Consider the following 26,262-nt stretch of genomic DNA (forward strand, 5'->3'; position numbering starts at 1 on the left):
CCTGGCTGCTATCATTTTAGTGTGTGTGTCTGTATTGCTGTTGTTTGCGAATACTACTCATTTTAATGCACCACACCCACCGGGGATGGAGAGACACTGACTTGTGGAAACTGAAATGACCTGAAATGACGGTACAGTCGTTGTACAAATAGTCTGAAATGACAGCAGTTGAACTAAATGAGGCTGAATTGACCATAGTTGTATTGTGAATTAGGGGGACCACAGGTGGTACAAATCAAATCAAATCAAAAGTAGTAAAAGTAGTAATAATGAGGCGAACTGCTAGAGCAGAAACACACGTGCTTTTTTTCACATGGCTGTGTGTCCTGTCAAAGGGATATGCGTGTCTGTGTTTCTGTTTTTTTAAAAAATTAATTTCACCTTTATTTAACCAGGTAGGCTAGTTGAGAACAAGTTCTCTCGAGTAGCTGGGGGGAGGGGGGGGGGGGTGGGGGGGCTGGGCTGGGCTGTTGGCCGAGGTTGGAGTAGCCAGGAGGAAGGCATGGCCAGCCGTTGAGAAATGCTTGTTGAAGTTTTCGATAATCATGGATTTATCGGTGGTGACCGTGTTACCTAGCCTCAGTGCAGTGGACAGCTGGGAGGAGGTGCTCTTGTTCTCCATGGACTTTACAGTGTCCCAGAACCTTTTGGAGTTAGAGCTACAGGATGCAAATTTCTGCCTGAAGAAGCTGGCCTTTGCTTTCCTGACTGACTGTGTGTATTGGTTCCTGACTTCCCTGAACAGTTGCATATCGCGGGGACTATTCTATGCTATTGCAGTCCGCCACAGGATGTTTTTGTGCTGGTCGAGGGCAGTCAGGTCTGGAGTGAACCAAGGGCTTTATCTGTTCTTAGTTCTGCATTTTTTGAACGGAGCATGCTTATCTAAAATGGTGAGAAAGTTACTTTTAAAGAATGAAGGTTCCACACTTCTTCCATGGCTAAACCAACTAGGCTTGTAATTTAACAATTATATTCGTATTTACAGATGTCATACACTTTATTATTAAGGCACATGAAAGTTCACATGTTCGAGAAGGCATTTCTGACAAAGAAAATGTTTTTTTAATGAAAAATAAATGTTTAAGTTCAAATGCCTCCCCTGTGAAGGAGTGACGTGCGACATACTCCTAGTTTCCTGAAACGAGTCAGATATTAGCAACCCATGCTAGTGTAACCGATGTGAAATGGCTAGCTAGTTAGCGGTGGTGCGCGCTAATAGCGTTTCAATTGGCGACGTCACTCGCTCTGAGACCTTGATGTAGTAGTTCCCCTTGCTCTGCAAGGGCCGTGGCTTTTGTGGTGGAATGGGTACCGATGCTTCGAGGGTGGCTGTTGTTGATGTGTGCAGAGGGTCCCTGGTTCGAGCCCAGGAGAGGGACGGAAGCTATACTGTTACACTAGTTGTTGCATCTCTATCTCCCCTCTTTCGAAATTCCTTACAGACATTTCCATCTCTGTCGCATGTGCGGTGCACTTTTGACAGTGTTTTCCTGCTAATTGTATTATGGAACAAAAAATACTGCCTTGTGTGCTTTGCTTATAATGTGAAGAAATAATAGTTTAGCAACATTTTAAGCTAAACGTTCTGATTGTTTGCATGAGCCTCTAGCTTTTACATTTTTTTTGGGGGGGGGGGGTGTAGCCTACGCCTACTGATTGTATGTGTTTTGTAGCTGTCCCAGAGTCAGTTTGGAATAGGCTATTTCTTTCTCGCCCAGAACGAAAAACTGACCAATAGAATATGCCAACTTTTCTACTATGGAGGATAGTAGATTGACATAGGCTAGTGATTGTGCTGTTTGTTACTCGTCTTATTGGCGGAGGAACAGTAAACAAGGACTGTTACTCTAACATCTTCAAATTGTGTGATCGGGATTCGGTAAGAAGGACGCACGCCGTTGCGTCCTCGAGTTGCGTGATCTGTTGAGATGAATAACCATCATCTAAATGTGATTTCTGTCATTCTGAGCGCCGTGGCTGGACGCCCTAATCAGGGTACGCACCCAATGCATGTGGGTCTGGTAAATACCTTAAATCTCCGGTAAATTAAAATGCTGCCGACCATGTTCCTAACGGAAACCCTGGTTTGCTTGTGCATGTGTGTTTGTGTGTTTGTATACTTGCGCGTGTACTTGTATGTACGTGTGCATGCTTGCATGTGTGCATGCGTGCGACAGTGGCTGTAACTGTGGCTCTAACTGTGGCTGTAACTGTGGCTGGCCCGGCAGCAGTGTCTCTGGACTCCAGTGGAGAGGATGGCAGAAGTGTGTGTTTAGTCACTTAACAAGCTGCTCATTTGTGACTCACGCAAGGACACCCCCTGCTCGTTATCCCTAACGTGTGTGCCCGTGCGTGCGCACGTTTTTATGTGTAGGTGGTATAGCAGGCCATTGATAGACAATACATGCCCATCCAGCCTGTCTGGTCTAGAAGGACACACTGTGCCTATTTATCCCCAGGATTCGAATGGCAATTCAGGGATCTGTATCATCTATCGTATAGGTAGGCTCCTGCAATAACCCTAATGACTAGTTGAAGGAATCAAATGATGAATTACTGAACAAATGAATGAATGAAACAGGTAATTTAACGACTATGAGAAAGTGTGTTTTATAATTATGGTGTATCAAGTGTCTCAGAGTAGGTGTTCTTACTTAGGATCAGTTTTGTCTTTTGGATCCCAATAGCAAACGGTCACATGGGCAAGGAAGACCTGATCTGTAGACTAGTACAAGACTGATAGTGAGAATATGTTGAGTGTCTGATGATCAGGATGGTATCTGATTCCTCTTCTTTGCAAAGAGAGCATCTCAAAGTGCACTGGGCCATGGGAGCAACAATGTATAAGGTTTCTGCCATCGTCACACTGCCGTGACTTTTCCTCAGGTGATCTGGTGCTCAGGCGTTAATACACACACGCGCACACGCACACGCACACACACACACACAAATGCATGCACATCCCTCGTTCGAAACGTCTCTCCCTCGTGCCTCTCCGTTTTGGAGCAGTGTGCCCAGCCCATCCCCCATTCTCATCTTTCCTCTTCTGTCTTTCAACTAGTAGGCCTCCCCACAGATGACTCACTTTGTGCCAACATGTGTGTGTCGGTTTAACTCAAAGGCTGCGTTTACATAGGCAGCCAAATTCTGATATTTGTTTCACTAATTGGTGTTTTGACCAATCAGATCAGCTCTGAAAAAGAGCTGTGAAAATAATCAAATGTTATTGGTGAAAAGACTAGTGGGAAAAAGCCACATCGATTTATAGATCGCAATGTTTTATCTGTCCCATTATGGCTTCTGTGAGCGCACGGGCAAGGCCATCTCCATTTTGAAGTAGTCCATTTTCTTCTTCTACCACTTCTATGAGTTGGTAAACAAACTGAAAAGATCCATACTGCCACCTGGAGTGTGTTGTTTGAACAGGTATAAAGCCAAGGTTGGTGATTTACTGCTACCTGCAGTTATGGAATGTTTGCTCACAAGTATAATTAATTAGCTAATTCCTCCTGATGACCTGAATGGAATTATGTGATCCATACGTAACCCATAGGAAGTCCCCAGTTGACAACTTCAAAATTGTGAAAGTCCTCAATGGAGTGGCCCATGTTAAAACAGGATTTCGGGCACTAGAGTCCTCTATACATCTCTATGGCTTAACTGCATCTGTGTGTGGAAGTGCAAAGTGTCTTTGTGTGAGTGTGTGTTTTTTGTTGTTGTGAGCCTGTGTGTGTGTGTGTGTGTGTGAGAGAGAGAGAGAGAGAGAGAGAGAGAGAGAGAGAGAGAGAGAGAGAGAGAGAGAGAGAGAGAGAGAGAGAGAGAATGTAAGCACAGTGCTCTGAACACGTATGTCTGAATTATACTGTGTGTCCTTGAACCACGTCAGCAGCACGTTTGCCAAGTATCTATTCACACGCTGCAGTATTTGGATAATGGATTCATCCGGAAGATTAAAACATTTTTTCTCGCATTTTGCAGTCAGTGGTTGCATCCCAAATGGCACACTTTTCTCTACATAGTGTACTACTTTTCACCAGGGCCCATAGGGAATAGGGTACCGTTTAGGACGCAGAGAGTCAGTAAGCCAGTTATGCATGGGCCCATTCCATGGTTAGGGGGGCTGCACATCACGATCACACAATTAAACAGATCATTCAGAGCTTTGATGATCAAGCTAATGAGCTCTGGAACTCTCATTAAAATGACTTTGGCTACTCTGGCCTGAATCACCTCGGCTACACAGGCCTTGCTGAGTGACTGACTGTCTGACTGGCTGACTGGCTGGAAGATGGTGAGAAATAGTGAGAAACAATGAACTAATAGTAAAACCTCAATATACCCTTGGTTCTTTCTATCATTGTATGAACCCAGTGAGAGGATGCATAACAGTAATAATAAAAACACATCAATGTAGCATTATGTAGCATTATGTAGCATTATGTCTATTGGTAGATACTTCCTCCCTTGTAAGGTACTGTATAACAGATTGGGTTAGCATTAGTGATGGGGGGGGGATGGGGGGGGGGTTAAAGTTAAAAAGTTAAAAAGTGATGGGGGGGAAAAAGTTACTTTTATTTTTGACAATATACACTACCGTTTGGGGTCACTTAGAAATGCCCTTGTTTTTGAAAGAAAATCAAAAATCAAATCTATTTTGCATGAAGAAACAACCTCTCATTCATCACAAACTTTGTGAACATCTGGGGTTTCCCTCTTCGCAATGCAGAAAGACTGCATTTAATCAGTGGACACCACTCGTTTTCATTACAACACACCTGTCATAACTGTGTCCTTTACTAAAGTAGAGGTTTATTATTAGTATTGCTAAAGGTACTGCATAGGTGTAAACATACATTTCTTTAGCAAGAGATAGCACTTGTATAGCCTAAGAAAGTAACAGAAATGTGCAGAAAGTAGTTTTGAATGCATTTCATTGAAGGGAAACGGTCTTGAACATTTTTGGGAATATATTCTTATATACTGTACAATGAGGAAAATGATTACTTTCCCCAAAAGAGGCATTAGAAATACAAAATACTAGTCTTCTCCCATTTTTTTAACCATTGCCCCCACCCACAAGGTGTATAAACAACAACAACATAAGAATAAAATAAGAATAGATACAAAACCAGAAACGTGAGGAACATCAATCAATCAACTCAAATTAGCAGGACAGTATGCAAGTGTGTGTGCATGGACTTTGCAGATGTATTTATCACCTGTGCAGCACATAGTATTTGTTTCTCCTCCTCTTGCCTGCCCCAGCTGCAGCCTCAGGTGGACCAGGACAAGGTTCAGCCCCCTCCTATTGCCTGCCCCAGCTGCAGCCTCAGGTGGACCAGGACAAGGTTCAGCCCCCTCCTATTGCCTGCCCCAGCTGCAGCCTCAGGTGGACCAGGACAAGGTTCAGCCCCCTCCTATTGCCTGCCCCAGCTGCAGCCTCAGGTGGACCAGGACAAGGTTCAGCCCCCTCCTATTGCCTGCCCCAGCTGCAGCCTCAGGTGGACCAGGACAAGGTTCAGCCCCCTCCTATTGCCTGCCCCAGCTGCAGCCTCAGGTGGACCAGGACAAGGTTCAGCCCCCTCCTATTGCCTGCCCCAGCTGCAGCCTCAGGTGGACCAGGACAAGGTTCAGCCCCCTCCTATTGCCTGCCCCAGCTGCAGCCTCAGGTGGACCAGGACAAGGTTCAGCCCCCTCCTATTGCCTGCCCCAGCTGCAGCCTCAGGTGGACCAGGACAAGGTTCAGCCCCCTCCTATTGCCTGCCCCAGCTGCAGCCTCAGGTGGACCAGGACAAGGTTCAGCCCCCTCCTATTGCCTGCCCCTTACAACATTAACAATGTCTACACGGTATTTCTGATCAATTTGATGTTTTTTTAATGGATCAAAAAACATGCTTTTCTTTCAAAAACCAGGACATTTCGAAGTGACCCCAAACGGTAGCGTATATCGTGTCGTGTTGACAATATCGCAATATCATTTTTGCACTAGGTGGCTGTACCTGCACCAAAACTCCAGTATTTGTCCTTCATCGTTTGTTCTCCATCTTCTCTTTAAATAGGGAGGCAATTTGTTTTTAGCACTTTTATTTCCATGACTCATCAAAACAAGTGTAACGATTCTCTTCTTGTGAAGTAGAGGCGGACCAAAGCGCAGCGTGGTGGTTGTTCATTGTAATTTATTGACGACACTATACATGAACAAACTAACGAAAAAACAAGAAACGTGAGAACTCAAAACAGCCCTGTCTGGTGCAAACACAAAAACAGGAACAATCACCCACAAACACACAGTGAAACCCAGGCTACCTAAATATGGTTCCCAATCAGAGACAATGACGAACACCTGCCTCTGATTGAGAACCATATCAGGCCGAACATAGAACTAGACAAACTAGACATGAAACATAGAATGCCCACTCAGATCACACCCTGACCAACCACAACATAGAAATATACAAAGTAAACTATGGTCAGGGTGTGACAGTACCCCCCCCCCCAAGGTGCGGACTCCGGCCGCAAAACCTGAACCTATAGGGGAGGGTCTGGGGGGGCATCTATCCGCGGAGGCGGCTCTGGCGCTGGACGTGGACCCCACTCCATAATAGTCTTTGTCCACCTCCTTAGCGTCCCTAGATAGGTGACCCTCCTAAGAGACAGCTCGGGACAGAGGGACAGCTGCTCGGGACAGAGGGACAGCTGCTCGGGACAGAGGGACAGCTGCTCCGGGCGGAGGGGCTCTAGCGGCCCCTGGCTGACTGGCGGCACTGGCGGCCCCTGGCTGACTGGCGGCCCCTGGCTGACTGGCGGCACTGGCGGCCCCTGGTTGACTGGCGGCGCTGGCGCTGGGCTGACTGGCGGCACTGGCGGCCCCTGGCTGACGGGCGGCACTGGCGGCCCCTGGCAGACGGGCGGCATTGGCGGCCCCTGGCAGACGGGCGGCGCTGGCGGCGCTGGGCAGACGGGCGGCGCTGGCGGCGCTGGGCAGACGGGCGGCGCTGGCGGCACTGGGCAGACGGGCGGCGCTGGCAGCGTTGGGCAGACGGGAAGCTCCGATGGCGCCGGGCAGACGGGAAGCTCCGGCAGAGGCGCCGGACAGGCGGGAGGCTCCGGCAGAGGCGCCGGACAGGCGGGAGGCTCCGGCGGAGGCGCCGGAGCGAGGCTCCGGCGGAGGCGCCGGACAGGCGGGAGGCTCCGGCGGAGGCGCCGGACAGGCGGGAGGCTCCGGCGGAGGCGCCGGACAGGCGGGAGGCTCCGGCGGAGGCGCCGGACAGGCGGGAGGCTCCGGCAGAGGCGCCGGACAGGCGGGAGGCTCCGGCAGAGGCGCCGGACAGGCGGGAGGCTCCGGCAGAGGCGCCGGACAGGCGGGAGGCTCCGGCAGAGGCGCCGGACAGGCGGGAGGCTCCGGCAGAGGCGCCGGACAGACGGGAGACTCCGGCAGAGGCGCCGGACAGACGGGAGACTCCGGCAGAGGCGCCGGACAGACGGGAGACTCCGGCAGCGCTGGAGAGGAGGAAGGCTCTGGTAGCGCCGGAGAGGCGGGAGACTCCGGCAGCGCTGGAGAGGAGGAAGGCTCTGGACGGATGGGCCGGAGAGACAGCCTGGTACGGGGAGCTGCCACCGGAGGGCTGGGGTGTGGAGGTGGTGACGGATAGACCGGGCCGTGCAGGCGCACTGGAGCTCTTGAGCACCGAGCCTGCCCAACCTTACCCGGTTGAATGGTCCCGGTCGCCCTGCCAGTGCGGCGAGGTGGAATAGCCCGCACTGGGCTATGCAGGCGAACCGGGGACACCGTGCGCAAGGCTGGTGCCATGTAAGCCGGCCCAAGGAGACGCACTGGAGACCAGATGCGTAGAGCCGGCTTCATGGCACTTGGCTCGATGCCCACTCTAGCCCGGCCGATACGCGGAGCTGGAATGTACCGCACCGGGCTGTGCACCCGCACTGGGGACACCGTGCGCTCCACAGCATAACACGGTGCCTGCCCGGTCTCTCTAGCCCACCGGTAACCACAGGAAGTTGGCTCAGGTCTCCTACCTGGCGTAGCCATACTCCCTGTTAGCCCCCCCCAATAAATTTTTGGGGCTGACTCCCGGGCTTCCATCCACGACGCCGCGCTGCCTCCTCATACCAGCGCCTCTCCGCTTTCGCCGCCTCCCGTTCTTCCTTGGGGCGGCGATACTCTCCTGGCTGAGCCCAAGGTCCTTTACCGTCTAATTCGTCCTCCCATGTCCATACCTCCTCGCGCTGCTCCTGCTGCTGCTTTTTCCTTTGCCCATTACCACACCGCTTGGTCCTGTTAGGGTGGGTGATTCTGTAACGATTCTCTTCTTGTGAAGTAGAGGCGGACCAAAGCGCAGCGTGGTGGTTGTTCATTGTAATTTATTGACGACACTATACATGAACAAACTAACGAAAAAACAAGAAACGTGAGAACTCAAAACAGCCCTGTCTGGTGCAAACACAAAAACAGGAACAATCACCCACAAACACACAGTGAAACCCAGGCTACCTAAATATGGTTCCCAATCAGAGACAATGACGAACACCTGCCTCTGATTGAGAACCATATCAGGCCGAACATAGAACTAGACAAACTAGACATGAAACATAGAATGCCCACTCAGATCACACCCTGACCAACCACAACATAGAAATATACAAAGTAAACTATGGTCAGGGTGTGACAACAAGTTTCATCATGGCTCTCTCTTGTCCCTCTGCAGCAGACATATATGGTGAGCAATATGTTTGGAACATCGAATCGCAATGAAATCACTGTATCCAATCGCAATACCTTTATCCTGAGTGACGCAGCGGTCTAAGGCACAGCATCGCAGTGCTAGGGGCATCACTACAGACCCGGGTTCGATCCCTGGCTGTATCACGACCGGCCGTGATCAGGAGTCCCACAGGGCGGTGCACAATTGGCCCAGTGTCGTCAGTGTTAGGGGAGGGTTTGGCCGGGGTAGACCGTCATTGTAAATAAGAATTTGTTTTTAACTGACTTGCTAGTTAAATGAAGGTGAAAAAATATATTTAAAAAATACATATAGAATAGTGAGAATCACAATACACATCATATTGGCTCCTAAGTATCTTAATAATATCGTATTGTAAGGTCCCTGGCAATTCCCAGCCCTAGTTAACATATGGCTAATGTGGCTTATAATTAACAATGTGGCTAGCATGTGACTAATATGGCTAACATCTAACAGAGTAGCAGGCATGTGGCTAAAAACTATCATGCAGCTAATGTGGCTAATATCTATCATGTGGCTAATAACTATAATTTGGCTAATGTGGCTAATAACTCATGTTGCTAATGTGGCTAATAACTATCATGTGGTTAATGTGGCTAATAACTATCATGTGGTTAATGTGGCTAATAACTATCATGTGGATGATGTGGCTAATAACTATCATGTGGCTAATGTGGCTTATAAATAAAAATGTGGCTAATAGCTAACAATGTGGCTAATAGCGAAAAATGTGGCTAACATGTGGCTAATGTGGCTAACAGTATACATTATAGAACTAATGGTTGCTACATTCACAGTGTAATGTTTCTGCTGGTTGAAGATAGACATCATGGCAGTGTTGGTCCATGTTAAAGATCACCTCTGCTTGTAATAACGTTGTTGTTTCCCCTCAGAGAATGACAGCCACTTCATAGCTTCGCCTATCCCCTCACTGCTGCACACACACACACACGTATGCAACTGTGCACACACCCGAATGCATACATTAACCAGTGCATACACAGTCTCGCTCACACACACACACACACACACACACACACACACACACACACACACACACACACACACACACTGCCCTCTGTGGTCAGTGTGTGTATAGCTGCTGGTGTGTAGACTATAAAATGATATGATGCTGTTGCTGGGTTACAGTGCATTAATAAACATTGTATTCAGAGAGAAACAGAGAGACAGTTCTCTTTCTGAGTGGGGGAAGGGGAAGATGCAAAGGCAATGTGTCTCTCTCTTTGTCAGTAGTCATAAAGGTTTGATCAGAGATCGAAGGTTATATGCACACAAAATAATCTGCACACACATACACACACACACACACACACACGCACGCACACACTTTCACTCATGTGAAAATGTGCATGCACACTACACATACTGTACACCCTTGTACAAATGCAGTTGCTGTTTCTCCGGTGGATGTTGCCCTCAAGCTTAGCATAAAATGTTACTCCTCAATGAAAGAGTTTTTCCGCTACTTTTGTATACCTTTTAGCCAGTAGTTTTGAGCCAGTAGGTCCCCGAAAAGTGAGTACCACGTCACGTATGTGCAAATGTGTGGACCACGTCATTGCTGTCTCTCTCACTCTACTGTGTGTGCATCTTGCTAGCGGTCACTCTAATGGCGAGGGGCTGAAGCTCATTGGTTGAACTCGAATTGCTAGGGGGCTGTCCCACGTGGGGGAAAATGTAGGGTAGGGAAAATAGCACAGCTTCCAGGAAACAGTCGCTTTCAAACGAGGGATTTCGTGGCTAATTGAGGTAAGCCAGATTATGCATGTATGAACTACACATTGACACATCGAGCCCAAAGCAGGAGGTTAAATGTAACTAAATGGAATCGAAAATGGAATCTAATTAATCCCCCAAAAGTAATTATTTATCAGTAGAGGGCCATAAACAGAAATGCTGTATACTCCAAGAAAGGTTAAAATCTTTACCATTCTGGTATTTCAAAAAATAAATTGCTGAGGTGTGGTCACCTTTCGAGGACACAAGCTTAAGTACACGGTACAAATATGATAGAAATATGAAAATATGAAATATTTTATATAATTTATTTACTATTCAATAAAACTGTATGAATAAGACTTGAAATGATTTATATGCGTTCTAAATATAGTACAATCAAATGATAAAACAGCTAACTATGAGACTTCACCTTCCTTATAACTGTAGAATACATATTTGTATGTTTAGTGTCAGAGAAAAGGTCTCTCTTGATCAAAACGTCTGCCACCATCGCTGTGAATGTCTCACAGAGCTCTATCGTGGCTTACTGAACTCGTTCCAAAATTGCCCTTCGTCTCATATTAATCTCTTTCTTCTATAAGTTTCCAAAATTGTTTATGGCTATAAATCGATCTCTGAATATGCTACAGTGATGAAACCACTCTCTCCTGCTGTGCTACGATGTAAGGATGGCAGGCATGTGCTTTGTCAGTGGCTGTGTCGTGGGGGGTTGAGCAAGGAGTTGATGGACAGTCGGAAGAGCGAATTCAATGGTAGGAGGGACATCCCAGCTTCAAGTAGTTTCAGATATTACATCCCACGTTACACAGTCTCAAAATCAGTTTATAAGCGAAAACATTACATCTGCGACGTTAAAAATACAAAGTAGTAGAAAAAGTTCCGTAGCGTGTCTTTAATTAGATATATTGACCTAGCTATTTTGTTAGCAAAGAAATATGTAAAATATGTCGTTGTTGTGTCCAAAATAGCACAATTATACAATATGCATATACACACTTAACCCTCTGGCTGGCCTAAACTGCTATGACTGATACATAGAGACAGACAGGAGAGAGAGGGAGGGAGAGGAGAGAGAACGGTGGAGCGAGTGAAGAAGAGTCGGGGGAGAGAAAGAGAGTCATGATGACTGCTTCGTCATTGTTACAAAACCAGAGCTGCAGTAGACCTGTGAAATCACACTCATTGGTGACAATGGTGACACACTTCAGTTTATATTTGTAAATGACGAAAAGGGTTGTTATTATGTGGGATTTGTTTACCATAAATATATTGTGCAAATAATGCACTTATGTTTCAAGGTTTAATGTCACATGCACAAGTATAGTGGAATGCCTTTCCTGCAAGCTCTAAGCCCAACAAAGCAGTATTCAATAACAATGTAATACTAAAAATAACATAAGGTAGAACAAAAACATACGAGAAATAGAAATAAGAAGAACACGAGAAAGTAAGTAAGCTACAGTGCATTCAGAAAGTATTCAGACCCCTTGACTTTTTCCACATTTTGTTACGTTACAGCCTTCTTCTAAAGTTGATTAAATTGTTTTTTCCCTCATCAATCTACACTCAATACCCCATAATGTTTTTAGAAATGTTTGCTAATTTATTTAAAAAAATACCCTTTACTCAGTACTTTGTTGAAGCACCTTTGGCAGCGATTACAGCCTTGAGTCCTCTTGGGTATGACGCTACAAGCTTAGCACACCTTTCTTCTCTGCAGGTCCTCTCAAGCTCTGTCAGGTTGGATGGGGAGTGTCGCTGCACAGATATTTTCAGGTCTCTCCAGAGATGTTCCATCTGGTTCATGTCCGGGCCACTCAGGGACATTCAGAGACTTCGCCCCCAGTCTGAGGTCCTGAGTGCTCTGGAGCAGGTTTTCATCAAGAATCTCTCTGCACTTTGCCCTTTTCATCTTTCCCTCGATCCTGACTAGCCTCCCAGTCGCTACAGCTGAAAAACATCCCCACAGCATGATGCTGTCACCACCATGCTTCACCGTAGGGATGGTGCCATGTTTCCTCTAGACGTGACGCTTGGCATTCAGGCCAAAGAGTTCAATCTTGTTTTCATCAGACCAGAAAATCTTGTTTCTCATGGTCTGAGAATCCTTTAGGTGCTTTTTGGCAAACTCCAAGCGGGCTGTCATGTGCCTTTTACTGACAGGTGTGCCTTTCTAAATCATATCCAATCAATTGAATTTTCCACAGGTAGACTCCAATCAAGTTGTAGAAACATCTCAAGGATGATCAATGGAAACAGGATGCACCTGAGCTCAATTTCAAGTCTCATAGCAAAGGGTCTGAATACTTATATAAATAAGGTATTTCTGTTTTTTATTTGTAATACATTTGCAAAAGTGTCTGTAATCCTGTTTCCGTTTCGTCATTATGGCGTATTGTGTGTAGATTGATGAGGACATTTTTTATTGGTAATTTTAGAATTAGGCTTTAACATAACGAAATGTGGAAAAAAGTCTAAAGGGGTCTGAATACTTTCCCGAATGCACTGTACATACAGGGTCAGTTCCAATAGCGTATGTACAATGTGCAGGGATACTGGAGCGATAGAGGTAGGTAGATATGTAAGGTGACTAGGCATCAGGATATATGATAAACGGGAGTAGCAGCGGCGTATAGGACGTTCGTATGTGAGTGGGTGTGCGTGTGTGTGTGTAGAGTCTGTTCAAATGTGTGTGCATATTATGTGTGTGTGTGAGCAAATGACGAAGTGAGTGTTTTCTGTGCGTGTTTTGGATTGTCAGTGTGCGTGAGTGTGTAGGGCCCTGTGAGTGTGCGTAGAGCAAAAATACAAATAAAATACAAGTCTGTGTAGACATTTTGTTAGCTATTAGTTAGCTATTTAGCAGCCTTGTGGCTTAGGGATAGAAGCTGTAAAGATCTGCAAGGTGCACGTAACACCTTGGACCAGAACTAGTTCTGTCCCTCCTCTGCTAATGACACGACGCGCGGCTTTAAGGGTTGTGTGTAAGTTGAACGCAGTAGCGGTGCATGGAGCATGCAGCTGGGTTGTTTGTTGTTTTGTTGTCTCTGTGGAGGTAGAGTCATCCCGGCCGTACAGTGATATTAAACAGGCGTGATGTCACAAAGTGTGAGACACCGTGTGAGCCTGGCCCTCCGACACACGCACAGATGTGCTGTACCACACACGCTACTTGTGTCCCCCACTCACCACTCTCAGGTGATCGTGTGATACATCCTCTTTTTGTTCTCAAAGATGGTGGATAAATGAAGAGTTCACTCGGGCCATTTGCAATTGAAAAAGATGGTCAGTCCGGGCTGCTTAACAGGGTGGCTCTCCCATAGACACAAATGCAATTGCAACTGGGTCTGGTCTCCTTAGTTCATTGTATTTCTTTGAACCAGAGAAAAACAGTGAGTAGGGTGTCTCACTTCCTCTTCCGTCTCCGGTGAACTTACTTTCCGCTCTCAGGTGATCAGGTGATCAACTGTACTGGGGCCATGGATTATTACGTAATCATTTTGTGATATAAATATAAATGTACAATATTGAAGCCAATGGCACTTATTGATGATAGTCATGTAATGTGATTGCTAATGAAATAGTTTTACAGTCTAGCGATTTCGTCCAAATCAATCAATCAATCATATTTATTTATAAAGCCCTTCTTACATCAGCTGATGTCACAAAGTGCTGTACAGAAACCCAGTCTAAAACCCCAAACAGCAAGCAATGCAGGTGTAGAAGCACGGTGGCTAGGAAAAACTCCCTAGAAAGGCCAGAATCTAGAAAGAAACATAGAGAGGAACCAGGCTATGAGGGGTGGCCAGTCCTCTTCTGGCTGTGCATGGCTAAGATGTTCAAATGTTCATAGATCTCAGCAGGGTCAAATAATAATAATCACAGTGGTTGTTATTTGTAATACATTTGCAAAAGTGTCTGTAATCCTGTTTCCGTTTCGTCATTATGGCGTATTGTGTGTAGATTGATGAGGACATTTTTTATTGGTAATTTTAGAATTAGGCTGAAACATAACCAAATGTGGAAAAAGTCTAAAGGGGTCTGAATACTTTCCCGAATGCACTGTACATACAGGGTCAGTTCCAATAGCGTATGTACAATGTGCAGGGATACTGGAGCGGTAGAGGTAGGTAGATATGTAAGGTGACTAGGCATCAGGATATATGATAAACGGGAGTAGCAGCGGCGTATAGGACGTTCGTATGTGAGTGGGTGTGCGTGTGTGTGTGTAGAGTCTGTTCAAATGTGTGTGCATATTATGTGTGTGTGTGAGCAAATGACGAAGTGAGTGTTTTCTGTGCGTGTTTTGGATTGTCAGTGTGCGTGAGTGTGTAGGGCCCTGTGAGTGTGCGTAGAGCAAAAATACAAATAAAGTACAAGTCTGTGTAGACATTTTGTTAGCTATTAGTTAGCTATTTAGCAGCCTTGTGGCTTAGGGATAGAAGCTGTAAAGATCTGCAAGGTGCACGTAACACCTTGGACCAGAACTAGTTCTGTCCCTCCTCTGCTAATGACACGACGCGCGGCTTTAAGGGTTGTGTGTAAGTTGAACGCAGTAGCGGTGCATGGAGCATGCAGCTGGATTGTTTGTTGTTTTGTTGTCTCTGTGGAGGTAGAGTCATCCCGGCCGTACAGTGATATTAAACAGGCGTGATGTCACAAAGTGTGAGACACCGTGTGAGCCTGGCCCTCCGACACACGCACAGATGTGCTGTACCACACACGCTACTTGTGTCCCCCACTCACCACTCTCAGGTGATCGTGTGATACATCCTCTTTTTGTTCTCAAAGATGGTGGATAAATGAAGAGTTCACTCGGGCCATTTGCAATTGAAAAAGATGGTCAGTCCGGGCTGCTTAACAGGGTGGCTCTCCCATAGACACAAATGCAATTGCAACTGGGTCTGGTCTCCTTAGTTCATTGTATTTCTTTGAACCAGAGAAAAACAGTGAGTAGGGTGTCTCACTTCCTCTTCCGTCTCCGGTGAACTTACTTTCCGCTCTCAGGTGATCAGGTGATCAACTGTACTGGGGCCATGGATTATTACGTAATCATTTTGTGATATAAATATAAATGTACAATATTGAAGCCAATGGCACTTATTGATGATAGTCATGTAATGTGATTGCTAATGAAATAGTTTTACAGTCTAGCGATTTCGTCCAAATCAATCAATCAATCATATTTATTTATAAAGCCCTTCTTACATCAGCTGATGTCACAAAGTGCTGTACAGAAACCCAGTCTAAAACCCCAAACAGCAAGCAATGCAGGTGTAGAAGCACGGTGGCTAGGAAAAACTCCCTAGAAAGGCCAGAATCTAGAAAGAAACATAGAGAGGAACCAGGCTATGAGGGGTGGCCAGTCCTCTTCTGGCTGTGCATGGCTAAGATGTTCAAATGTTCATAGATCTCAGCAGGGTCAAATAATAATAATCACAGTGGTTGTCGAAGGTGCAACAGGTCAGCACTTCAGGTCCTCCGAGAGAAAGAAAGAAAGAAAGAAAGAAAGAAAGAAAGAAAGAAAGAAAGAAAGAAAGAAAGAAAGAAAGAGAAAATTAGAGAGAGCATACTTAAATTCACACAGGACACCGGATAAGACAGGACAAATACTCCAGATACATAAACTACTGCAGCATAAATACTGGAGGCTGAGACAGGAGTGGTCGGGAGACACTGTGGCCCTGTCCGACGATACCCCCGGACAGGGCCAAACAGGCAGGATAAAACCCCACCCACTTTGCCCACTTTTCCAAAGCACAGCCCCCACACCACTAGAGGGATATCTTCAACCACCAACTTACCATCCTGAGACAAGGCCGAGTATAGCCCACAAAGATCTCCGCCACGGCACAACCCAAGGGGGGGCGCCAACCCGGACAGGAAGATCACGTCAGTGACTCAATCCACTCAAGTGACGCACCCCTCCTAGAGACGGCATGGAAGAGCACCAGTAAGCCAGTGACTCAGCCCCTGTAATAGAGTTAGAGGCAGAGAGAGGGGAACTGGCCAGGCAGAGACAGCAATGGAGGGTCATTGCTCCAGTGCCTTTCCGTTCACCTTCACACTCCTGGGCCAGACTCCACTTAATCATAGGACCTACTGAAGAGATGAGTCTTCAATAAAGACTTAAAGGTTGATACCGAGTCTGCGTTTCTCACGTGGGTAGGCAGACCATTCCATAAATATGGAGCTCTATAGGAGAAAGCCCTGCCTCCAGCAGCTGTTTGCTTAGAAATTCTACTGACAGTAAGGAGGCCTGCGTCTTGTGACCATAGCGTACATGTAGGTATGTACGGCAGGACCAAATCGGAAAGATAGGTAGGAACAAGTCCATGTAATGCTTTGTAGATTAGCAGTAAAACCTTGAAATCAGCCCTTGCCTTAACAGGAAGCCAGTGTAGGGAGGCTAGCCCTGGAGTAATATGATCACATTTTTTGGTTCTAGTCAAGATTCTAGCAGCCGTGTTTAGCACTAACTAAAGTTTATTTAGTGCTTAATCCGGGTAGCCAGAAAGTAGAGCATTGCAGTAGTCTAACCTAGAAGTGACAAAAGCATGGATACATTTTTATGCATAATTTTTGGACAGAAAGTTTTAGATTTTTGCAATGTTACGTAGATGGAAAAAAGCTGTCCGTGAAACAGTCTTGATATGTTCGTCAAAATAGAGATCAGGGTCCAGAGTAATGCTGAGGTCCTTCACAGTTTTATTTGAGACGACTGTACCACTATCAAGATTAATTCTCAGATTCAACAGAAGATCTCTTTATTTCTTGAGACCTAGAACAAGCATCTCTGTTTTGTCTGAGTTTAAAAGTAGAACATTTGCAGCCATCCAGTTCCTCATGTCTGAAACATGAGGAGGGAGGGCAATTATGGGGCTTCACCATGTTCCATTGAAATGTACAGCTGTGAGTCATCCGCATAGCAGTGAAAGTTAGCATTGTGTTTCCGAATGACATCACCGAGAGGTAAAAAGCTTTGAGGAACACCAACATTTACAATTGATTTGTCAGAGGACAAACCATCCACAGAGACAAACTGATATCTTTCCGACAGATAAGATCTAAACCATGCCGGAACTTGTCCGTGTAGACCAATTTGGGTTTCCAATCTCTCCAAAAGAATGTGGTGATCGATGGTATCAAAAGCAGCACTAAGGTCTAGGAGCACGAGGACAGATGCAGAGCATTGGTCTGACGCCATTAAAAGGTAATTTACCACCTTCACAAGTGGCCTATAAGATTCAATATAGGCCAATATTTTTTAAAACATTTTCTGGGTCAGGGTTGGGCTTTTTCAAGAGAGGCTTTATCCTCTAGTGACTCCCCATGCCGCGTGCGGGAGCATAATTATAGACTGACACTAATTAGCATAACGGAACGGACATAAATATTCCTAGAAAATATTCCTATTCATGAAAATCACAAGTGAAATATATTGAGACACAGCTTAGCCTTTTGTTAATCACCCTGTCATCTCAGATTTTCAAAATATGCTTTACAGCCAATGCTAGACAAGCATTTGTGTAAGTTTATCAATAACCTAGCATAGCATTTTGTCCAGCTAGCATCAGGTAACTTGGTCACGGAAATCAGAAAAGCAATCAAATTAAATCGTTTACCTTTGATGAGCTTCGGATGTTTTCACTCACTAGACTCCCAGTTAGATAGCCAATGTTCCCTTTTTTCCAAAAATATTATTTTTGTAGGCGAAATAGCTCCGTTTGTTCTTCACGTTTGGCTGAGAAATCGCCCGGAAATTGCAGTCACGAAAACGGCGAAAAATATTTCAAATTAGCTTCATAATATCGACAGAAACATGGCAAACGTTGTTTATAATCAATGCTCAAGGTGTTTTTCAAATATCTATTCGATAATATATCCACCGGGACAATTGGTTTTTCAGTAGGACCGATTGGAATAATGGCCCCTGTATTTTACGCGAGAATCACTCTGGGAGCCATCAGGTGACCAGTTGCGCAATGTAGCTGCTTATGGGTATTCTTCAACATCAATGCGTAAAACTACGTCACAATGCTGTAGACACCTTGGGGAATACGGAGAAAAAAGTAATCTGGTTGATAGCCCATTCACTGCTCAATAGGGACGCATTGGAACGCAGAGCTTTCAAAAGATGAGTCACTTCCGGATTGGATTTTTCTCAGGCTTTCGCCTGCAATATCAGTTCTGTTATACTCACAGACAATATTTTTACAGTTTTGGAAACTTTAGAGTGTTTTCTATCCTAAGCTGTCAATTATATGCATATTCTAGCATCTTGTCCTGACAAAATATCCCGTTTACTACGGGAACGTTATTTTTCCAAAAATGAAAATACTGCCCCCTAGTCACAAAAGGTTATTACTGACACTTTTAGTGAGTTTGGTACATCCGGTGGATAGAGAGCCGTTTAATATGTTCAACACAGGAGGGCCAAGCACAGGAAGCAGCTCTTTCAGAAGTTTAGTTGGAATAGGGTCCAGTATGTTGCTTAAAGGTTTAGAGACCATGATTTTTTTCATCAATGTGTCAAGAGATATAGTACTAAAAAACTTGAGTGTCTCCCTTGATCCTAGGTCCTGGCAGAGTTGTGCAGACTCGGGACAACTGAGCTTTGGAGGAATACGCAGATTTAAAGAGGAGTCCGTAATTTGCTTTCTAATGAGCATGATCTTTTCCTCAAAGAAGTTCATAAATGTATCACTGCTGAAGTGAAAGCCATCCTCTCATGGGGAATGCTGCTTTTTTTTTTTTTTGGTCTTGTTCTTATTTTCCACAATTATGTTGGAAAAAGAGGATGATCGAGCAGCAGTAAGGGCTCTTCGATACTGCACGGTACTGTCTTTACAAGCTATTCAGAAGACTTCCAGTTTGGTGTAGCTCCATATCCGTTCCATTTTTCTGGAAGCTTGCTTCAGAGCTCGGGTATTTTCTGTACACCATGGAGCTAGCTTCTTATGAAACATGTTTTTTTTGTTTTTAGGGGTGCGACGGCATCTAGGGTATTGCGCATGGTTAAATTGAGTTCCTCAGTTAGGTGGTTAACTGATTTTTGTACTCTGACGTCCTTGGGTAGGCGGAGGGAGTCTGGAAGGGCGTCTAGGAAACTTTGGGTTGTCAGAGAATTTATAGCACGGCTTTTGATGATCCTTGGTTGGGGACTGAGCAGATTATTTGTTGCGATTGCAAACGTAATAAAATGGTGGTCCGATAGTCCAGGATTATGAGGAAAAACATTAAGATTCACAACGTTTATTCCACGGGACAAAACTAGGTCCAGAGTATGACTGTGGCAGTGAGTTGGTCCGGAGACATGTTGGACTAAACCCACTGAGTCGATGATGGCTCCTAAAGCCTTTTGGAGTGGGTCTGTGGACTTTTCCATGTGAATATTAAAGTCACCAAAAATGTGAATATTATCTGCCATGACTACAAGGTCCGATGGGAATTCAGGGAACTCAGTGAAGAACGCTGTATATGGCCCAGGAGGCCTGTAAACAGTAGCTATAAAAAGTGATTTAGTAGGCTACATAGATTAGGCTGCAAGCTCAAAAGACAGTTTTTTTTGTAAATTGACATTTGCTATCATAAATGTTAGCAACACCTCCGCCTTTGCGGGATGCGCGAGGGATATGGTCACTAGTGTAACCAGGAGGAGAGGCCTCATTTAACACTGTAATTTCATCAGGCTTAAGCCATGTTTCAGTCAGGCCAATCACATCAAGACTATGATCAGTGATTAGTTCATTGACTGTAACTGCCTTGGAAGTGAGGGATCTAACATTAAGTAGCCCTATTTTGAGATGTGAGGTATCATGATCTCTTTCAGTAATGGCAGGAATGGAGGAGGTCTTTATTCCAGTGAGATTGCTAAATCGAACACCGCCATGTTTAGTTTTGCCCAACCCCGGTCGAGGCACAGACACGGTCTCAATGGGGATAGCTGAGCTGACTACACTGACTGTGCTTGTGGCAGACTCTACTAAGCTGGCAGGCTGGCAAATAGCCTGCTGCCTGGCCTGCACCCTATTTCATTGTGGAGCTAGGGGAGTTAGAGCCCTGTCTATGTTCGTAGATAAGATGAGAGCACCCTTCCAGCTAGGATGGAGTCCGTCACTCCTCAACTGAAAGAGGGCCAATTATCTACAAATTCTATATTTTGGGAGGGGCAGAAAATAGTTTTCAACCAGCGATTGAGTTGTGAGACTCTGCTGTCGAGCTCATCACTCCCCCCTAACTGGGAGGGGGCCAGAGACAATTACTCGATGCCGACACATCTTTCTAGCTGATTTTTACACACTCAAGCTATGTTGCGCTTGGTGACCTCTGACTGTTTCATCCTAGCATCGTTGGCACCGACGTGGATAACAATATCCCTATACTCTCTACACTCGCCATGAAATCACCTGTGTTAAAGAAATGACCAATACAATGAGTTTGAAATGTAATAAAGGCTTAACATGCCAGTCGATCGACTGGAACCTAATTCTTTCTCAACGTTGTAATGTCACACTGTATTGGCTACATCCCTCCGTCAATCCCATATCAGCGCACTCCAATTAAAAAAACACTGCTTTGTTTAGTTCATGGACACTTTCACTGAGAACCAAACCTAAGCAAACGGGCCATAACCCGGGGAGGGACCTATGTGAACTTGTCCAATAAGAAATGCTAATTTTCCGTTGCCAAACGTTTCGCTACGATTTGCCCTGATGAATAGGACCCATGACTTCTTCACGATGAGATTTAGCTGCCTCATGTGTCGTTCTGCGAGCTGTGTCTGCGGTGTTCATAGACTGGTTACTTCAACCATTTTGTATCTTCTCTATAGTTCATAGTTACCGCAATCACCTCGACTAACCGGTGCCCCCGGTTAGCACATTGACTCTGTACTGGTAACCCCTGTATATAGCCTCGCTATTGTTATTTTACTGCTGCTCTTGAATTATTATTTTCTTAAAACTGCATTATTGGTTCAGGGTTTGTAAGTAAGCATTTCACTGTGAGGTCTACACCTGTTGTATTCGGCGCATGCGACAAATACGATTTGATTTGATTTGACATGGCCAGTGATGCTGTGTAAAACTGTCTGTACATGGTTCAGTGGGTTGGGTTAGCGTCCCCCTTGATTATATGAGTAGAGCTCTTTCTCTCTGAGTCTCATGGACTGTGTTATTGCCTTCAGACACGAGAGAAAGGAAAGGGGGGATACCTAGTCAGCTGCACAACTGAATGCATTCCACTGAAAAGTGTCTTCCGCATTTAACCCTACCCTTCTGAGCAACACAGGTTGCATGAGGAACGTGTGTGAGCGTGCCTGCGTGTTGTCGGTGTGCACATGTGTGGAAGTGTTTAACTGTTTTGACAGGACCGTGTGTCCATCTGTGTGTGCGTGTGTGTGTGTGTGTCTGTGTGTGTGCATGCTTGCTGTGCATGCTTGCTGTGCATGTGTATGTGTGTGCGTGCGTGTGTGCATGGGGGGGGGGGGGGGTGGCTGCGGAAGCTTATAAGAATGTTCAGTTAGTATCTGTGTTTTGTATGTATGAGAGGAGTGCATACTGTACAGCTCTTTACAGCACAAATAAGCTCTGCCATTAGTCAGAGATATTTATGGCCTACCCCACAGGCCTCACTATCCCCTCTCTCTCTGTCTTTCTCTCTCTCTCTCTCTCTCTCTCTCTCTCTCTCTCTCTCTCTCTCTCTCTCTCTCTCTCTTGCTCTGCACCAATTTCTCTATCTCTGCCTCTCTCTCTCTGTCCCGCTCTGCCCCTATCTCTCTATCTCTGCCTCTCTCTCGCTATCCCGCTCTGCCCCTATTTCTCTATCTCTGCCTCTCTCTCTCTGTCCCGCTCTGCCCCTATCTCTCTGTCTCTGCCTCTCTCTCTCTGTCCCGCTCTGCCACTCTCAATAGAATGGCAGTGGTAGGCCGAAAGCCCCGCTCAACCTTTTACAGTGGTAACAAAGGTCTCTTTCACTGGGCTAAGTGCTTCACTCAATCGGCAGTAAACTGTTGGCAAAACGAGCCCTGCAGACCAGAATGCTCTGTATGGTGTCTACAGAGCACTGGGATTAAGGACTTGGGACTTGGGAGAGAGAGAGAGAGAGAGAGAGAGAGAGAGAGAGAGAGAGAGAGAGAGAGAGAGAGAGAGAGAGAGAGAGAGAGAGAGAGAGAGAGAGAGAGAGAGAGAGAGAGAGAGAGAGAGAGAGAGAGAGAGAGAGAGAGAGAGAGAGAGAGAGAGAGAGAGAGAGAGAGAGAGAGAGAGAGAGAGAGAGAGAGAGAGAGAGAGAGAGAGAGAGAGAGAGAGAGAGAGAGAGAGAGAGAGAGAGAGAGAGAGAGAGAGAGAGAGAGAGAGAGAGAGAGAGAGAGAGAGAGAGAGAGAGAGAGAGAGAGAGAGAGAGAGAGAGAGAGAGAGAGAGAGAGAGAGAGAGAGAGAGAGAGAGAGTCAGGGGTCCAGCATGTGATGGCTTTGTTTAATGTTCACTCTCTGAACACTGCCTCTGGCCAGCAGGACCCCTGATTTTAGAATAGGTAACAATAGATATGATATGGGTCGGTAGAAAGCAGCGGATGGAACCAAGCTAGCTAGCACACGATTTGGTTAAGGCTTTGAAAACAGCGAAAGACAGACAGACAGGCAGGCAGACAGACTCTATGCTGTGTCCACACTGTATAAACTGCATGCTGGGTGTTAAGGTGGCTGCTGTGCCTCGTCTATAATGGAGGGAGGGAGGGAGGGAGGGTGAAAGGGGTCCCAGCCCTCTCACCTGTCACACACTGGAGACTCACATCTCCCTCACTAGCTTTAAGCACCAGCTGCCAGATCAGCTTACAGATCACTGCACCTGTACATAGCCCATCTGTAAACAGCCCATCTATCTACCTACCTCATCCCCATACTGGTATTTATTTATTTTGCTCCTTTGCACCCCAGTATCTCTACCTGCACATTCATCTTCTGCTGATCTACCATTCCAGTGTTTAATTGTTATATTGTAATTACTTCGCCACCAAGGCCTATTTATTTCCTTAACTTACCTCATTTGCACTCACTGTATATAGACTTTTTGTTTTCTTTTGTTCTACTGTATTATTGACTGTATGTTTTGTTTATTCCATGTGTAACTCTGTGTTGTTGTATGTGTCGAATTGCTACGCTTTATCTTGGACAGGTCGCAGTTGCAAACGAGAACTTGTTCTCAACTACCTTACCTGGTTAAATAAAGGTGACATAAAATAAATAAAATAAAACATGTCTCTGGGGCCGACCTGGGAGTGTCCTGAAAAGCTGAGTCACACTTTGACCCCACTCATGCTTACTGTATACAACAGAAGGCTGCTGAGTGGAGAAACTGGATGCATTCAACTGAAATGTGTCTTCCGCATTTAACCCAACCCCTCTGAGCATTCCCCCTGTGGCAGGCTAGAGACAAGGCAACACCGGCTGCGTGAGGAACGTGCGTGTGTGTGTGTGTGCGCCTGCGTGCCGCCGGTGTGGCCGGAACGGAGCAAATGGAGTGGCGTCAAACACCTGGAAACCGTGATACCATTCCACTGATTCCGTTCCAGACATTACCACGAGCCCGTTCTCCCCAATTAAGGTGCCACCAACCTCCTGGGCTGTATACACACACACTCACTCAGTCACTACTCTGATGCTGACATACCTGTCTCAGCCAGCATCTGTCGCTCCCTATCCTGTCCTTCCTGTCTACAGTACCTACCACAGCAAGACACTCACCATGGTGCCGCCAAGTTATCCCGTCTATGCGGACCTCGTAAACTGTGTTTTGTACTTCCTTAGTCACATTGGATGGGCCCGCGCCCGAGTGTCTGTCTGTTTTTGACCTGTGTCATGTCGGGTCATTGTTGAGATGGGATGAGTTGATTGGTTCGAATCTGATGAAGTCAGAGCTCTGTCTGTTGTTCCCGACTGAATACAGCCGCTTTGAGGTGGTGGCCAGGGCTTTGTCCCAAAACGTACCTCAAACGTCAAAAGTTAGGGAACGGGATGCCATTTGGGACGCAGGCCCAGGGGGATTCTAGAACGAAACCATGCTCCGGTTGGAAGATTTGAGTTGCTTCATTCCTCCAGGTAGCAGCCAGGCCTGATGGTGGGGTTGTGGTGGTCAGCTGTCTGGACAGTGCTGTAGCAGCCAGGCCTGATGGTGGGGTTGTGGGGGTCAGCTGTCTGGGCAGTGCTGTAGCAGCCAGGCCTGATGGTGGGGTTGTGGTGGTCAGCTGTCTGGACAGTGCTGTAGCAGCCAGGCCTGATGGTGGGGTTGTGGTGGTCAGCTGTCTGGGCAGTGCTGTAGCAGCCAGGCCTGATGGTGGGGTTGTGGTGGTCAGCTGTCTGGACAGTGCTATAGCAGCCAGGCCTGATGGTGGGGTTGTGGTGGTCAGCTGTCTGGGCAGTGCTGTAGCAGCCAGGCCTGATGGTGGGGTTGTGGTGGTCAGCTGTCTGGACAGTGCTGTAGCAGCCAGGCCTGATGGTGGGGTTGTGGTGGGCAGCTGTCTGGGCAGTGCTGTAGCAGCCAGGCCTGATGGTGGGGTTGTGGTGGTCGGCTGTCTGGACAGTGCTGTAGCAGCCAGGCCTGATGGTGGGGTTGTGGTGGTCAGCTGTCTGGGCAGTGCTGCAGCAGCCAGGCCTGATGGTGGGGTTGTGGTGGTCAGCTGTCTGGACAGTGCTGTAGCAGCCAGGCCTGATGGTGGGGTTGTGGTGGTCAGCTGTCTGGACAGTACTGTAGCAGCCAGGCCTGATGGTGGGGTTGTGGTGGTCAGCTGTCTGGGCAGTGCTGCAGCAGCCAGGCCTGATGGTGGGGTTGTGGTGGTCAGCTGTCTGGACAGTGCTGTAGCAGCCAGGCCTGATGGTGGGGTTGTGGTGGTCAGCTGTCTGGGCAGTGCTGTAGCAGCCAGGCCTGATGGTGGGGTTGTGGTGGGTAGCTGTCTGGGCAGTGCTGCAGCAGCCAGGCCTGATGGTGGGGTTGTGGTGGTCAGCTGTCTGGGCAGTGCTGTAGCAGCCAGGCCTGATGGTGGGGTTGTGGTGGTCAGCTGTCTGGGCAGTGCTGTAGCAGCCAGGCCTGATGGTGGGGTTGTGGTGGTCAGCTGTCTGGGCAGTGCTGCAGCGGGCCGAGGGAAACACTTTGTACGACGTTGATCAATTGGATGAACTGTGTGTGTGTGTGTGTGTGTGTGTGTGTGTGTGTGTCGGTGTGTGTGTGTGTGTGTGTGTGTGTGTCGGTGTGTGTGTGTGTGTGTGTGTGTGTGCGCGCGTGTGTGCGCCTGCGTGTGTGTGTGTTGGTATGTGTGTGTGTGTGTCCGTTTGCGTGCGTGCATGCGTGTGTGTGTTTGTGTACCTACGTGTGTGTGTGTGTTTGTGTACCTGTGTGTGTGTGTGTGTGTGTGTGTGTGTGTGTGTGTGTGTGTGTGTGTGTTTGTGCGTGCGTGTCCAGGTGTTCCCTTCATTGCAGCCATCACGGTTATTGGCGTTTACGTAACAGTGAGAGACTTTACAGTTTTCTATCCCTCTTGTCTCTCTACGGTTGTAGTTGCCTCTCTCCAGTGAATGCATTCCAGAATCAGAGAAATGACCTAAATGGATTGTGTGTGTTTAGCTTGTGTGTACTGTGTGGGTATTAGGCTTGGGCGATATACCGTTAATAGCGTATTCCCGGGGTATTTTGAAATACCAACGGCTGCGGGGGTTTGTGCTACGCCACCGCTTAGAACAATAAGTTA

General features: G+C 46.7%; 1 protein-coding gene across 5 annotated transcripts in view; it reads left to right on the forward strand.

The window, feature by feature from the left end:
- Positions 1-26,262, forward strand: part of cacna1da (calcium channel, voltage-dependent, L type, alpha 1D subunit, a) — a 115,585-nt gene that overhangs the window by 19,498 nt on the left and 69,825 nt on the right. The gene's annotated exons all lie outside the window — the stretch shown is intronic.

Source organism: Oncorhynchus mykiss, chromosome 17 (genome assembly GCF_013265735.2).
Source record: "Oncorhynchus mykiss isolate Arlee chromosome 17, USDA_OmykA_1.1, whole genome shotgun sequence".
NCBI classification, from domain to species: domain Eukaryota; kingdom Metazoa; phylum Chordata; class Actinopteri; order Salmoniformes; family Salmonidae; genus Oncorhynchus; species Oncorhynchus mykiss.